The following is a 15903-nucleotide window of genomic DNA, read 5'->3' as shown; positions in this document are numbered from 1 at the left end:
CTCAGGTTTCTACCAGCTCCAGGTTCCCTAACCTACTATACTTGACTCGTGGATAAAGGACCACGGTTACCTCCCTGGTGTCTACATGCCACCCCTTTTTATACTCATGTTTCTGCCCTCGTCGCCCTCCATCTAAGTAATCATCCCACCCTAAAAGTCGGTCGGGCTTCACGTTACTCGTTCAGATATCTGGCCCTTTGATTCCCTCTCTGGTTGCAATGACCTTTGTACACTTTTGGGGTGGTCCACCTTATTTCAGTGTGGAAGCTGATTCTTGCTCTAGTGCCGATTAGTGGATGACCTCAAAGAACAATATTCACAGAAGGTTCCTCATATTATATGGGGTCTTCTATCCTTAGGTATGGGGTGTATGGGGCTTCTGCCCATTTCTGGGGTGACTGTTTTGTTTCAGAGGAACATGGGGCCACATTTCAGAGAGGACCCGTTTTATCTTTTTTTAATGACCTTCTTAGGAAGTGTGTGGTCCCCGAGTTTCAAATGACTTGTTGATGGTTCTGGAAACAAACAAATTGTTCGTAAAAAGTGGTTAAAAACAAGGAACTTCATCCATAGTATAGTTTAGGCAGATAGTGGGGTGTAACCCTGGGTTTGTGTTAGCACAACTTGTTGTTGGCGAATGATGATGCAGTGTTATAGTTGTGATGTGAGTAGGTAATTTTTGTGCACGGGATTGTGGGCTGGTTCCCTTGTAGCGAGTTCCATAAAAGGCCTGTTATGGTTCTGCTGATTGTTTTGGAAGTGGGTTAGCTATTTGGTAGCTGCACTAAGGACTTTGAAGGGAATAGCTTTATGCTTGGAACGGTTGGCTGTATGAGTATCTACAAGGATAGTTGTTTCTGGTATATATTTTTCAGTAACGACTTTGCCTTCTGTTTCTTCCCTTGATTGTATTTTTATGTAAGGGGGAGATGTGTTGAGTTTTACCTATTCTGTCCATGAAGCTATTTCCTGTATATGTGTATGTCTGAGTCTGGAATGTTTGGTATGGAGTGTTCTGGTTGGAATGTTATGATGTGAGTGCCTGTGTTCCTGAAATTGTCAGTTGGAAACTTGAGCTTGGCACAGGGGGACCGGTGGATGCTTCTCTCCTAAGAACCTGTCTTACATGTATCCTGATGTACTTACCTATGTACCACAAACCTACTAAAGCTACCTAAGTCAACAAAGGCTCCCGAGTGATTTGTCAAACAGCTAAACATACAATTCAACCCTGGGTTGGTGTTTGCCAAAAAAGTGAGCGGTGTCTCACAGGTCAGCTGGCTCACGTAGGCACTGTCTATCTCACATATTACTCAATGCACTCCTTATAATATAAACAGTAAGATAGTTAGAGCATATAGATAACTGTGTGTAATCAAATTATAGGTGCGAAGGAGAAACGTCCACCCTGGCACAGGGGGTGAAAAACGAAAGCAGCACAAGATAAAGTTCCCAACTAGGTAACTCCCGTCCCTCGCACACTTTCCTGGGCTCAAAAGCAAGAGCCAGACGTTTTAGGCAATAGTTTTTTGAAGTTTTGTGACACTTCTCAACAGATGTGATAGATAAACGACAATATTTCAAAATAACATCTTCTTTGTAGTCAGTTATTCTTCAAAACAAATTATCAAGAAAAGTTGTCCTTGGTGTCCAAATATCAGCAAAGACAAAGTTCACTGGCTTTTCAAAGGGGTTTATTCATCTTTGACTCCACACTTTGCTTCTCCGCCCACATCTCTGATGTCTCTAAAAAGTCAAACTTCCTACTGCACCTGCTCAGAGGCACTCTACCTTTCCTCTCCTTCCCCCAGAAGCTCATAGTCTCCCAAGCTCTGGTTCTCTCTAGGTGGGACTATTGTTACAGCCTCTTTCTAAATCTACCTACCTCTACTCTCCGCCCTCTTCAACTAATCCAGAACAGGACTGCAAAACTTGTCCTTGGCCTAAAGCCCTGGGATCATATCACTCCAGCTCTGAAATCTCTCCATTGGCTCCCATTGGGTGCAAGATTACATTCAAAACCCTCTGAATTGTCGACAAGGCTTTCCGGGGCCTGGGTCCAAAATAACTTCTGCTATCCCTCCGCAAATACCTCCCCTCTTGAGCTCTTCGCTCCTCTACCTCTAAATCCCTCAGGGTCAGTCGTTTTTCAAAGAAACTAGTTGGGGGCTTGGATCTCCCTCTGGAACAGCCTTCCTGCCACTCTAAAACTTGAGGAGAACCATCTCCGGTTCTGGAAGCACCTCAAGATCTTCCTCTTTGCCTCTGCCTTCGCTCCTCCTCTCCCCTGCTGATCTGTTCTCTCTTGGCACCGTGCACCTGGCCACCCTGTGTCCTCCAGGCCCAGGTACCTGCTCACCCTGCCACCCGCTCGCACTGCCTTCGGCCCACCCCTTGCACTGGGGTCTGTATCTGTACCCATACACCCCCCCTATTTTCTTCCTGCACTTATCAGATCTACCTTGTCTGCTGCATTAAACCCAGCGCTTGCCAATTGCTGGCTGCACTAACACTGTTTGTTGCCTTTATTATTTATTTATTATTATTTATCTGTTTCTCCTTTGCTCCGCACTTTCCACTACTTCCCCTTCCATGCACTTTTCCCCTCCCACTCTCCCATGCACATGCGCGTTCTCAATGTCACTGGACCTAGTAAGATTGTTGTTTTGTTCTCCTCTGTTCCCTTCCCTTGCCTTGTCGCGCAAGAAACACTTGTGAACGAGCGCAATAGAAATAAAATATAAATATCAATATCATGCCCAATGCATTTGGAGATCACATATCTCTTCGTCAGGGGCTGTATTCTCCATCAACTCTAAAGAAATGTAAAATAAGCAGATTCAGTGGAGTATTTCCAATCGACAAATAATTATAATCCACTCAATAACAGAATAACAATCATGTCCTGTGGTCTCCATGTGGTCTGTATCTAGAAATTCCACAATAAAACTCTTGCTCTCTAGATCTTTATAACTTTCTGTCTAGTGAATCCACTTAGACCATATTTTTCTTCTTTTTTTTTTCCAAAACACTTTATTAATTTCCCCAAAAAACATAAGTAACAGCAGTAAAAGCAACAATGTCTCACATTAAACAGAAAAAAAAATGAATTTACAGAATAATAAAAACATCATAATATTGTAGATCACTAATTAGCCAACCCTAGTGAAACACAATCAATAAAGTAACAGGAATACATAAATGACAACACAAACACACTATAAATGGGCACAAGAAAAGAGGAGAGAGAAAAAATATATAAATAAGGGGGGTAGAGGAACCCTACCAACCTTACCTCGAATACCATACCTATCAAAGCAATCCAATCTTCATGTCAATCATAAAGAGCCAGAAACGGACCCCATAGCTTCATGTAATCCTCCTCCTTATCCTTATTACGAAATTAAACCTTTTCAAATTGTGCCAAAACATGCAATTCTGTCTGCCATTCCTCGACATTCGGTTTCTTCCTTGATTTCCAAACCCTGAGTATTAACTTAATCGCTATCATTATGGCCCGATCAATCCAGCAAGAATGCCTCCTAGCTCCTGCACCTCTATCCTTATGGGAAAGCAAAATGACATGCACTGCCGATCTCCGCAAAACAATACCAAAAATCAAGTCAATCCTATTGATAACCTCCGTCCAAAACGCCTGCACTCTCGAGCAATCCCACAGTAAATGTAACAAAGTACCCCTATCAACATTACAACACCAACACAAATCATTAGGCCGTAGCCCCAATTTAAACGTCTTAACTGGCGTCCAATACAACCGCCCAACAACTTTCTGCCGGATCAAACGTAAACCCATTTCAGGACCCAAATTCAAAGTAACCTTCAGAATATTTCTCCAATCTACTTTAGGAATTTCATCCTGAACATCATCCGACCAAATTTCTCGCAATCTAGACCACGCAACATGGAGTTTCACATCAATAGGCATGAATTGCATATAAGTACGCACACCATATTCTTGACCCTCCAACAACTTACTAATCTCTGGTTTCAGTCCAATAGAACCATCAGCCATTTCCATCCTACTATCTATCATTGCCACTAAAGACAAGTACCTATCTCTTACACTCTGCCTCAAATTGAATCAAGTCCAAATTAAATTGTAGCAATTTCTTCAAATCCCCAATAATAATATGAATCCCCAAATATTTAACCCCCCCTGGCAACCACTTACAATTCCACGAACGCAAAACATTACAGTCACAGTGGCTAGACAAAGGAAAGACCTCAGTTTTATCCCAATTTACTTTATGTCCTGATAAATCACCCACTTCCTGAAACATGTTTTTAATTACCTCAGCACACACTTCAGGATTAGACAACATAAGAAGCATGTCATCAGCATACGATAAAACTTTAACTTCAACTTTCCCAACCACAATACCTTTAATAACCTCACATTGTCTAATATAAGTAGCAAGTGGTTCTAACGCCAAATCAAACAAAAAAGGGGACAACGGACAACCCTGTTGCGTGCCCCTCAATAACTGAAATGAATCCGAAATAACTCCATTCACCAATTCCCGGGCCCTAACATCTCTATGAACATACTCTACCATTGACATAAATATTGGGCCAAAGCCCATTTTCATTAAGGTGTATTCCAGAAACTTCCAGTTAACCCTATCGAAGGCTTTCTCAGCATCAAAAAACCCAATGACTTCATTCGAGACCTTTCCAAAACACTCACCAACCACATTTAACACAGTTCTGATATTGTCATAGCCGTACCGCCTTGGAATGAAACCCACCTGAGACCCATCAATCAGATCCCGCACACACAACTGTAATCTGTTGGCCCAAAGTTTAGTGAACATTTTAAGATCAACATTCAACATTGAAATAGGTCTGTAATTTCCACACCTAGTATGATCCTTATTAGGTTTCGGGATCACAACTATCAATGCTTCTTTCATTGATTCACACAGCATTCCCGATGCTATAAATTCGTTATAAAGTTCACACAAAACATGTGCTAATTGAACCTCAAATTTTTTATAAAATTCCGAGACTATACCATGAGGACCTGGCGATTTTCCATCTTTCATTTGCGATATAGCCACGCTAACTTCAGAAACCTCAATTGCAGAGTCAAGTAAAGTCTGCTTCCCAAGAGCCAGTTTAGAGAGTGAAATTTTCTCAAAAAACAATTCTAACCTATCATCCGTTGGGGCACAGTCCTCCCTATACAAAGATTCATAAAAATGCCGGAAATATTCACAGATGTCTCCATTCCTATGTAAAGTAATGCCACCATCAGTTTGAATAGCAGAAACACATGTATCAGCCACCATCCCCCTAATCTTATGAGCCAATAATTTGCCATTCCGATCACCAGATTCCCAAAACCTCTGCTTCGAATAAAACACACTTTTACTTGCCAAGTTTTGTATATGAGTCCTCAATTCCGCCTCTAATTTATGCAATTTCAGATTATTCTGACCCGAAACATCATTAGCAACAATCCCCTGTAAAGTCTTGATCTCAGTTTCCAGATCACTAATCATTTTCTGATTATTCTTCTTTGCATGAGCAGACCTACTTATCAATTCTCCCCGTAAGACTGCCTTAAAACAATCCCAGACAGACTTAATACCAGCAGTACCTACATTTTCCTCAAAGTAATCTCCAATGAATGTATCTAAACCCTTGGTAACCAAGTCATCCTTCAGTGCGTTAGCCTGCATTCTCCATCTCCTTGATTTGGCACCAACATTGTCCAGAATTAACTGCAGATCCAATAAAGCATGATCAGAAATACCCCTCTCTAGTATATACGTGGACACTGTCTGACTACTCAAGGTATCACTAATAAAGAAATAATCAATTCTGGAGAACGAATCATGAACAGGTGAATAAAACGAGAATCCATCTTCATCGTGATGAAGTACCCTACATATATCTATAAGGTTATATTTATACACAAATGCCCTCAATTCCTCACTAAACTTCTCACTGTAATACCTGCATTCCTATTTTCGATCTAACCTACTATTCATTACTAAATTAAAGTCACCACCTAATACAAATGACTCACCCTCCATACCATCCAGCAAAAGGCCCAATTGATGATGACCAGTGAGCACGGTGCATATACCGAACCATTTTTTTCCCATCATGAAGTATGTCAAGCAATAGGATTCTACTTTCCTCATCCGCGACTGTCTTTTCAACTTTAATCAGTAGACCCTTTCTAAACAATATACTCACCCCTCTAGATCTGGAGTCATAACAATTCGAGACAACCCTAGAGTATTTGGAATTGGTCAAGTATTTTTCAGTGTGTTCATCCAAATGTGTTTCTTGAAGGAAAACCACATCAGCTCTACTTCTCCACAATCGCACCAAAACCTTGCGTCGTTTCACAGCATTACCAATTCCCTTAACATTCCATGAAACAAAGGTCAATGCAACCATAACCCCAAGTCAGGTAAGTTCAATGAATATAGTTTACATCAAGGTCAAAGGCAAGGTTCCAAAAAACGAAAGGAGGAAGAAAGGAAAGGATAGAAACAACAACAAAAGACACAAATACAGACGAATAGACATACAGCATAAGCATTGCACAAAATGTACAGACCGATAAACATCAGTCTCAAAATAAGCATAAATATATACAATTAGTACAACATTCTGAACTATACACACCAGAAACGAAACTCCATGCCCAAGTATCATAAATATAACAAAGAGAATTGTCCCTACAATATTAATATGAATCATGAAACCTCTACATCCCTACTATCTATTCATGCCAATGCCAAAAAATCTATGCTAATGGAGCATACATAAAATGAAAAGTTCCACACCAAACACAGCCATTCAACTCACCACACAACTATGAAAAAGTAGCTATGAAAAGCAGATATCTCTAATATCCAACCCGAATCCCCACCTTCCTGAACACACACCATATATGTACACACCCCCCATAACCACACTCCCAAGGCCTACACTATTCTAACCACTAATACGTGATATTCTCACCGAAAGAAACCAGCAAATCCACCCAAGTGCGTTGAAAAAATTACCCCCATGTCCTACCAGACATACAAAACCCAATGCATTACAACACATTCCAAGTACAATTAAAGGCCCATCCTAACATACAGATTCCACGTCTGTCACAATAGTTCCCCCCGTACAAAACAGAACAGTAATCTTCAGCCATCCATCATCCCCCTAGTTCACCACAGAAAGAATCATCCTAGAACCACTCTGACTAAGTCATAATGTCACAAGTACAGAAGCAAGTACATCATGCATGCAATGACTGCATTATAGGTCAAACCTAATAGACCTTACGAGTCAAACATATAATAACATGCAACAACTGCAGATGTTAACAAGGAGCCACCCCCATGGACTATGGGAATCGCAGACCATTGTGTTCAAGTTCCTATCGCAGCTTACAAAAGCAAAATGAAGTGTCCCCGAATCAATCGTGACCCTCTGGACCAACCAGATGACGTTTGTCCCAAAGTCACCCAGCAGTGCAAAGTCCTCAGACAACTCCATGTCCAAGCATCAAGACAAGGACATTGCAAAATCAAACTTCCCTTCTTTCTCCCAACCCCATTTTGTGCAAAGGATGAATGAACATATGCAGTGGTGGGTGATATAGTCTAGAAAGGATGACTCCGCAAGCAGCTAAAGCCAAATTTGAACACCTTTAACATTAAATTAAAACCTCCCCAATTTTATATGCACAACATCATTCACAACAGTCGCAGAATCCTTAACAGCACAGAATAGGGACACAAGCTCATTGAGCTGGGCGCAAACCGCTGCTACCACACAGGCACCCAAGTAGTTATCAACGCCGCAGTTATTAGAATGCATGTATCCCAAAGTTGGCATCCTCAAAAAAAAAACACAACACAGCTCCAGGCCCACACCCAGCCACCAACCCATAACACTGTCCCAATGTACCAAGTTCCAGGCAGCCTTTTGGCATGTTTCGTGCGGCAAGTCATAGCACTATCAGCACAACAGTATTCAATTCACCGTCTCAGGCATGGTCTAGTCGCCAAGCATTTCACAACACCGTACATTCTCCTATTTCTGAGTGTGGGATAGAGTGGGGGCTTTGCGTATCCAGCAGGGGCAAAGGGGGAGGTTCTGCCTCGGAAAAGAGTACCAACGTTTAACTGCATCCTGCCGGGAAATTCAGGGGGGTGCAGTGAACAGCGACACATGTAAATTTGGTGGAGGCAGAACATCCGGCAAGGCAACATCAGGATGTTCGGGCCCTGGAGACAGCAAACATCAAGCCCATTCAGCGTTCGGAATTGAAACCAAGAAGGAAGTATGGGGGTTACAATCCAGAGCACAAAAGGATCCGAGGCAGCGGTAACATGCCAGCAAGCTTACCATGCTTATATACAGAAGTCCAGAGGAGCAAACGGGAACAGCAAACTCTGCATTCCCGAACGAACCCGCGGACACCATGAAGCCCCTGATCGGCGCATCTTTCACCTTTAGCAGGAAATTGAATGTAATGATGCACACAGTAGCTGCTCATGACTGCGTAGGCACGCAGAGGTTCCAGTGTATCCCGCTTCAACTTTTACTCTTACCGCTGCGGATCCCTCACGATAATCGAAGGGGCGTGGCAAACAGGGACCAAATGCGAGGAAGGAAGAATCTTCTCCGTTACGTCTCACGTAATGCGAGAAAGCAACAAGGTGCTTTCCTCAATACCAACAACACAGACATTTTAAGGGAAACAAGGTTTACATTCAATAATGTGAACATTCCAAACCTGTTGCAATAACGGCGTTCAGGCGGCGGCCATTTTCATCAATTGAAAAGGCAATTTCAATGTATTAAACAATAAAATAACAAATAAAAAATGTGCAACAGAGCAACTGTAGATGGCCACAGTCTATTGTGAATCTGGCCTTCCCTTTTTCTTCCTCAGCCCAGCAATGGGCTCCAAATCTGACTATGTACCTTCCATTGTGTCCAAATCCAAGTCAGTTAGAAAAGCCTCTGTCAACTTGCTCTCAGTAAAAGAATGTACTCGATCTTCCACTACTATACTTAAAATTGCAGGAAAGATCATGTAGTATTTCAGATTTCTTTCTCGGGCTTTCAATTTTGCTCCATTAAAAGTTTTCCTTTTATCCATTACATCTTGACTCAAGTCAGCAAAACACCATTATTTTATTGCCTCCCCAGGCAAGATCTTTCAGCTCCCGAGCTTTCCTCAACACCAGTTCCTTCACAGGGAACCTCAGAAATGTAACTATAATATGTCTTGGTCTTCCTCCCAGGGCTGGTTTAGGTCCAAGAGATCGATGAGCTCTCTCTATTTCCAATGAAACAGCCGCATCTATATTCAGCAATTTAGGCAAGTTCTAATTTAGGAAGTCAATGGTGTTACCTCTCTCTGCATTCTCTGGAAAGCCAGCAAAACGATTCCTCCGTGAAATATTTTCTTGTGCTGAGAGCTTCAAGGCAATCTTCTCATTAATCACTTTCAATTCTCTTATCTGATCCAGCAGCTTCAAAGTTTTTTCATCCACCACATTCAAATGGTCCTCAACAGAATCAACTCTTTTGGCAACTGTGGAAAGTTTTTCTTCAGACTTCAAAAGAGCTGCCTTTATCTCTCCAATGTCCAAAGTCATTTTGCTCAGCATATCAAAGAGTTTATCCTCTCTGCTCTCTCTAATATTACCTTTTTGTCTTTTAGCATCTGGAGAAGCAGGGGTTGACATCTTCCAGGAATTATAGTATATTTTCAGGGGAAAAGTTCAGGCACAGGAGCACAGCAGTCAAGATGCCATCTCTGGAGCTGACAGTTCTAGAATCCCCAGACCATAAACAAATCCATAGTCCATACAATCCTCATAATTGCAATCTAATGATCCAATAGTTATAGAGAAAATGTAAGATTCCCTTCAATTAAATTCCAAAAGGCATAAGTAGCATACCGTTATAACCTACGTACGGACCCATGAACGTGATATAATGTGCTCTGTCACTTGAAAGATTGTTCAAGAAACTAAAACAAGCTCACCTCTCTGGAGGTGTGGAAATCCCAGAGTTAGAACTGTAAAATGTGTCCCAACCACACAGGAGGTTGTGAAATCTTTAAATTAAAAGACGTAACAATCACTGGCTAAACTACTCCTGTCCTATCATGTGAGTGTAAAACCATAGCGTGACTACATTGGTGTCATGAGCACTGCTCCCGAGAAGCCAAGTCAAGCCCAGCATCCCCGGAGGCAGACTCACGACCCTCATCCCCGGCTCCAGCAAACCCCTATTGGGGCCCTTTGGACCATGTCCTGGCGCATCTGGCGCCAGGCTCATAAGGAACCTCAGTCCCGGCGCCAGGGGCGCCGGGCTCATAATTCTTGCAAAGGCGCTTGGGTGGACCTACCTGTAGCAGACCATGCTGCATACTCACCTTTGCAAATGCTGGCAGGATGAAGTCCCCAGCCTTCTGCTGGGAGGAACTATTCCCTGAACTGGGACTACTTTCTTACCTGGGTGGGGCTGTGCCATCCCTTAGCTCTGGAACACAGGAACTCTTTTACCTGGGAGAGGCTGAGGAAGAAGACACCCAATCACTCCAACACTATTTAAACCACACCCGATTGGGAAAACGTGCTTCGCGTTATTCTGCATCTGCAGCAGGACGCTCACCGAGTCAGCTCCAGCATCCCAGTGACATCTCCAGCTTCAGCTCAGCAACCTGTGGAAGAAAGACACAAGAACTATACTTACCATCCAGGAATCCAGACACCGGCAGAACCTGCAAGCAACAGAAACATAAGGTTAGCAAGTTGCAACACGTTCGCAGCCGCGCTCGCTTACCTGATCCATCAGGTAATCCATCAGTGCTTTCACGGATTCTTTGCGGCCTTCTCTTCAACAGCCTAACGGCACCTGTAAAGACAAAGAACATTGTTAAGTAGGAATCGGGTGAAGGCGGCCGCATTTACTTTTCTTACCTGCTTTTGTGCGCGTATTACGATCTCTTCAACCGCAGCAACCCGGCACCTGAAAACAAGAAAAGACATTATTTAAGTGCCATTAAAGACTGCAAGAAAGCCTAACACTTACGTGTTTCCCCAAGTGCATCCGCGACTGGGAAAACGCCCGCAAGGTCCCGACACCTGCAAATAAGAAAAGAACATTGTTAGAGGTGCTATAATAAGGTCACAGATCATTATACTCACGTACTTCGCACGTGCAACGGCAACGGACGAACAACGCCCGCAACATCTCAAGACCTGAAAACAGAAAACAAGGGACATTATTGAGGTGTCATTGAAATTCCCATATCTACGTACAACCGCACGTGTCGCGCTCTCAGTGACCACGCCCTCAGCATCCAGGCACCTGAAAAAGACAATGCAAAGACTTCATTAAAGGTGCCCATCTCTTCAAGACTATAAACTCTTTATACCTACTGGCTTCCGCTCGTGCAGTAACGGCGGCATCACCTTTTGGCATCTCAGCACCTGTGCCACTTCGAAGGCCACAAAAGACTTTAAGGACCTCCAGTGAGGTAACTGGAACCCACGCACCCCTGCATAAGTCGCAGGATGGAGAGCCCAGCATTTATACGCCTAAGGTGAGAGCTCACCAGGACATTGGACTTTCGGAGAGTTGGCGATTAGTGAGGAGGAAGTCCAGCCAAACGGTCATTAACCCTTTTTTCTTCCGCCTGCAGAAACCTTACCCTGCAAGCCAGACGGTCAATAAGAGGAAGCCCAGTCCAGAGAGTCATCCGAGCTCTACGCTTCTCAATTGAAGAGACTATAACAGTTCAGCCGGGACCAGCGCCTCCGTGGGAATCAGGTGAGCATTACAATTGGTCAGTGGTAAGTGATTGGGTCAATACCCGGTTACTGTCAGGGTTCCATTGAATGCCTCGTTGGATAAACATAGACGGACCTTGTGCAATAACAACCTACCTAGTAACCCCATGGGAGCAAATGTTTTTGGTTCCAAATCAAGGTGGTCTGCTAAGCCTCAGAACCGTGCTGCATCTTTTCCGGCGCGTCCTTTTACAGAACGCTATGGGTTGCCATGGAAACGCTGGTGGCCATGGTATTTGTGTAGGCACTCAGGCCTACGGCGCCGTCCTGTGCGTACGGTAAGGTGACCAGTACTTAAGTCGTGCCCCTGTGCACGGCGGCGCTTCTGAATTTGTCTGTTTTCAAAGCTACGTACCTTGTACCTTGTCTTCTTGGCTCCTTGAATCCCCGGCCTGCCTTGTAACCATCCTTGCTTCCTTCTTGTCATTGCTCTCAAGTCTTACCTGCTCAAACCCGACCCGGAACGTCCACGGACTACACTCGTCTAATCCCTCACGTCTTACCTGCTCATATCAGACCCGGAAAGTCCACGGACTGCATTCGTCTAATCCCTCAAGTCTTACCTGCTCATACCAGACCCGGAACGTCCACGGACTGCAATCGTCTAATCCCTCAAGTCTTACCTGCTCATACCAGACCCGGAACGTCCACAGACTGCAATCGTCTAATCCCTCAAGTCTTACCTGCTCATACCAGACACTGAACGTCCACGAACTGCAGTTATCTCATTTCACAAGTCTTACCTGCTCTTCGTTACAATCGAAAAAACCATGGACTGCATACATCTCATATCTTCTTTATGAAACTGTCAAAGACACTTTTGGAACATTCAGGACTGTCGCGCATCGGCACAAGGACCAAAGGACATTGGCGCATCAGCGCAAGGATCAAAGGACACCAGTGCAACGGCGCCTGGATCAATTAGCTCTTTATGCGTCGTCGTGCGGCGGGTATAGGAAAAAAAAACATTGTGTTTCCCGGACTGTCATTCCATTTCCAACTCTCCTGCAACACCTATCCAGGGCACTCATTTGGTAAGCACAAGACTATTTGTTTCTTACTTTCTTGTTATTTCTGTATTCCTGGTAACAGTGATTTTCCTCGTTTTCAAGGTACTCACCAGTCTAACTTGGAACTATTCAGTCCGAGTCTGATTTTCTTGTTTGTGAGTATCTGTTCAGTATCTTGCTTTGGAGAGTCCATTGCCTTAACCCACATGTTAATATCTGGTTAATCTTTTTTGCAGTCTGCTGTTGGAGTACCAGGGTGTACCATATTTCTGGGAAATACTCACCTCAATCTGTCCTTTTGTACTCTTGTGGGGTATATTGTCAGAAAGCCTAAATTGCATCACGACGTGTCAAGCCACCACTACTATACTGAGCTTTTGTGTCATAACAGTTACTCACCATGGGAATAATTGTTTAGATCCGGAATAGTTCAAGGAAGCTAGATCATCTGCTAGTGCGGCCAAATTCTATCAAAAATATATAATAAACTCACTCAAGACTAAGATCTGTCTCTATGTTTTATTTATGTCTAGCAAGAACACCTCCAAGCCAAATGCACCTCTCCCCATTGTATTTAGCTGTATAGCCAAACAGGCCATCCGCAGGCGATCTGTTGCTGTGTGTCCTGGCTGTAAACTAGCCAAACGCGATGGCCGGAATTAAAATAGGGTGATAACGCTATGCTGATGTCATCACACTAGACAGATGTTGTTTACATTTGCTCTGTCAATCCTTAGTTACTATGTACCCATGTATGTGTACAGTGTAATTGTCACAATAAATATGTGACATACTGTACCTTTAAGGTATTATTAATCTCTAGACTAATAATGTTAAATTATTTAATATTATTGCTTGTAGATGCTTGCTCATACCGCTAGTGTTGTTACGTGCACATTGTAACTGTCACAATCAATATGTGAGATACTGTAACTTAAAGTTACGGAGTCACTAAACTAATAATATCCAAATATTGAGTGTTAATGAGTGTAGCCGCTTGCTCGTGCTGCGAGTGTTGTTACACAATCAATATGTGAGATACTGTAACTTAATGTTAATGTGTGTAGATACTTGCTCGTGCCGCGAGTGTTATTACACAATCAATATCTGAGATACTGTAACTTCAAAGTTACGGAGTTCCTAAACTAATAATATCCAAATATTGAATGTTAGTGCGTGTAGATGCTTGCTCGTGCTACAAGTGTTGTTTTACATGTTGATATTCTTTAGAGTTGCATCATAATAAACATGCCTATTCGTATATGATGTCTCATATATACCGCAATGGCATGTGTTAAGTTATAATTCCCAACAACTTAGGTCTGCAAGTAAGAGTCATCATGCGTTGTTATATATGTTGATATTCTTTATGGTTGCATCATAATAAACATGCCTACTCGTATATGCCGTCTCATATATGCAGTGATGGGATGTGTTAGATATAATTCCCAAGAACTTACGTCTGCAAGTGAGAGTAATCTTGGGCGTTACTGCACCTTAACGGGTACTGCAATGAACCTCTTCTCAGGTAGGCTCTGTCCTCAGGTCTGTGCGCAACAGGAGTACAAATCTGCAACGTTCCAATGAGCAAGCTGCTGAACACGGTCACTCCCTTAGCCTAACTGCTGACTGGCTTGTTCCTAATATAACAAAACCCTCATCGGTTGATTTGGTGGAAAACAGAGAAAATAAAACGTACTTCAGAGAATATATGCCACATGCGTAGCCAATTGCCATTGCAAGCAAATAGCATTCTTAATTATAAGAATGATATTGGTGGAGCATCTCAAATGAGCACCATTGTCCACCCAGGAGACTTAAAGGACAGGGAAAAGCTAGGTGTGTGCTAAAACCAGGGGTTGAAATATAGCAACAAAACAGTATTGGAACAATGTCCCCTCTGCCACCCACCCCACAGATCACATACTCACTGTCACTGCCACCGAACCCTGCCATTCAAACCTTGTACCTGTGTGCTTACTTTCTTTCACTCCACAACACTGCGTTTTACAACAGTACTATCAATGCCGAAGAAAACAATTACCACCATTACCCACACAGCATGCAGCTTTATGCATCCTCACTTTTCCATTTGCCCGCCCATTCACACATCTAAAAGGACATTCCCATGAATATAGCCACACATCCCTCTCATTACACGCAAAGACTGCTGTGCCTATAGCAATTCAAATGCAGCAGGTGGCCAAACTGGGCTTTTTGGCTGCTAGAGAATGGGTGTTATTTATGTCTGAAGCAGTCTGTGAAAATAAAGAGTGAATGTTACGGGGCGGCTATTGGCACCAAGCCAGCCCCAGAGGTGCTATGGGACACCATTACCCTGGAGGCCCAGTGCCTCATGGGATTGCTAGGGGGCACCCGGTCTTATGTGGGGGCAGGGCAGGCCATACCCAGACCATGCAGACCTTAGCTACCTTGCTGGCACAAAGGCCCCACAGCATCATGGCCTGCAGATCCATGCTTACACGGTGTGGGCCTGCAGGCCTAAATGATACACAGACTCAGTCATTCCCTTCTGGTGTCTGCAGCCGGCCTGAGGCACGTGCCTGCATTTGCTCCTTTTATTAGCTTGTTAAAAGGGCAATACACATGGGAGGGCCACACATACCGCCGCCCACCTTAAAAGGGCAATACCCATGGGAGGGTCACCCACCACAGTGAACATAGCACAATGAGAGATTATAGTGAATTGTTACCAGCAGACCCCAGGTTCGAGACAACAGCAGAGGCAAAGATTTTTTTTAAAGTAAGGTTGCCTTCACTTCTGTCCTAGAATGGTGCTCCCTGTCACGTAAAGTAAAGGAACGATAACGGATATCGCCGAAAAGCGAATGTGTACCTTTCGTTCCTACATACATGCCAACCCTCCCGATTTAGGCGGGAGACTCCTGATTTTTCAGTGAAAAATTGTTCTTTTTCACATTCTCCCACCAAAAATTACTTTAGCCTCAATGCATTCCTATGGGGAAATGTAGGTCTCCGGATTTCCCTGTGAAAATCTCCCTCCCAGGTGGCTC

Source organism: Ambystoma mexicanum, chromosome 1p (genome assembly GCF_040938575.1).
Source record: "Ambystoma mexicanum isolate Mex_15411 chromosome 1p, UKY_AmexF1_1, whole genome shotgun sequence".
Lineage (NCBI taxonomy): Eukaryota > Metazoa > Chordata > Amphibia > Caudata > Ambystomatidae > Ambystoma > Ambystoma mexicanum.
The sequence above is the reverse complement of the archived record's forward strand: the minus strand, read 5'-3'. Positions refer to the sequence as shown.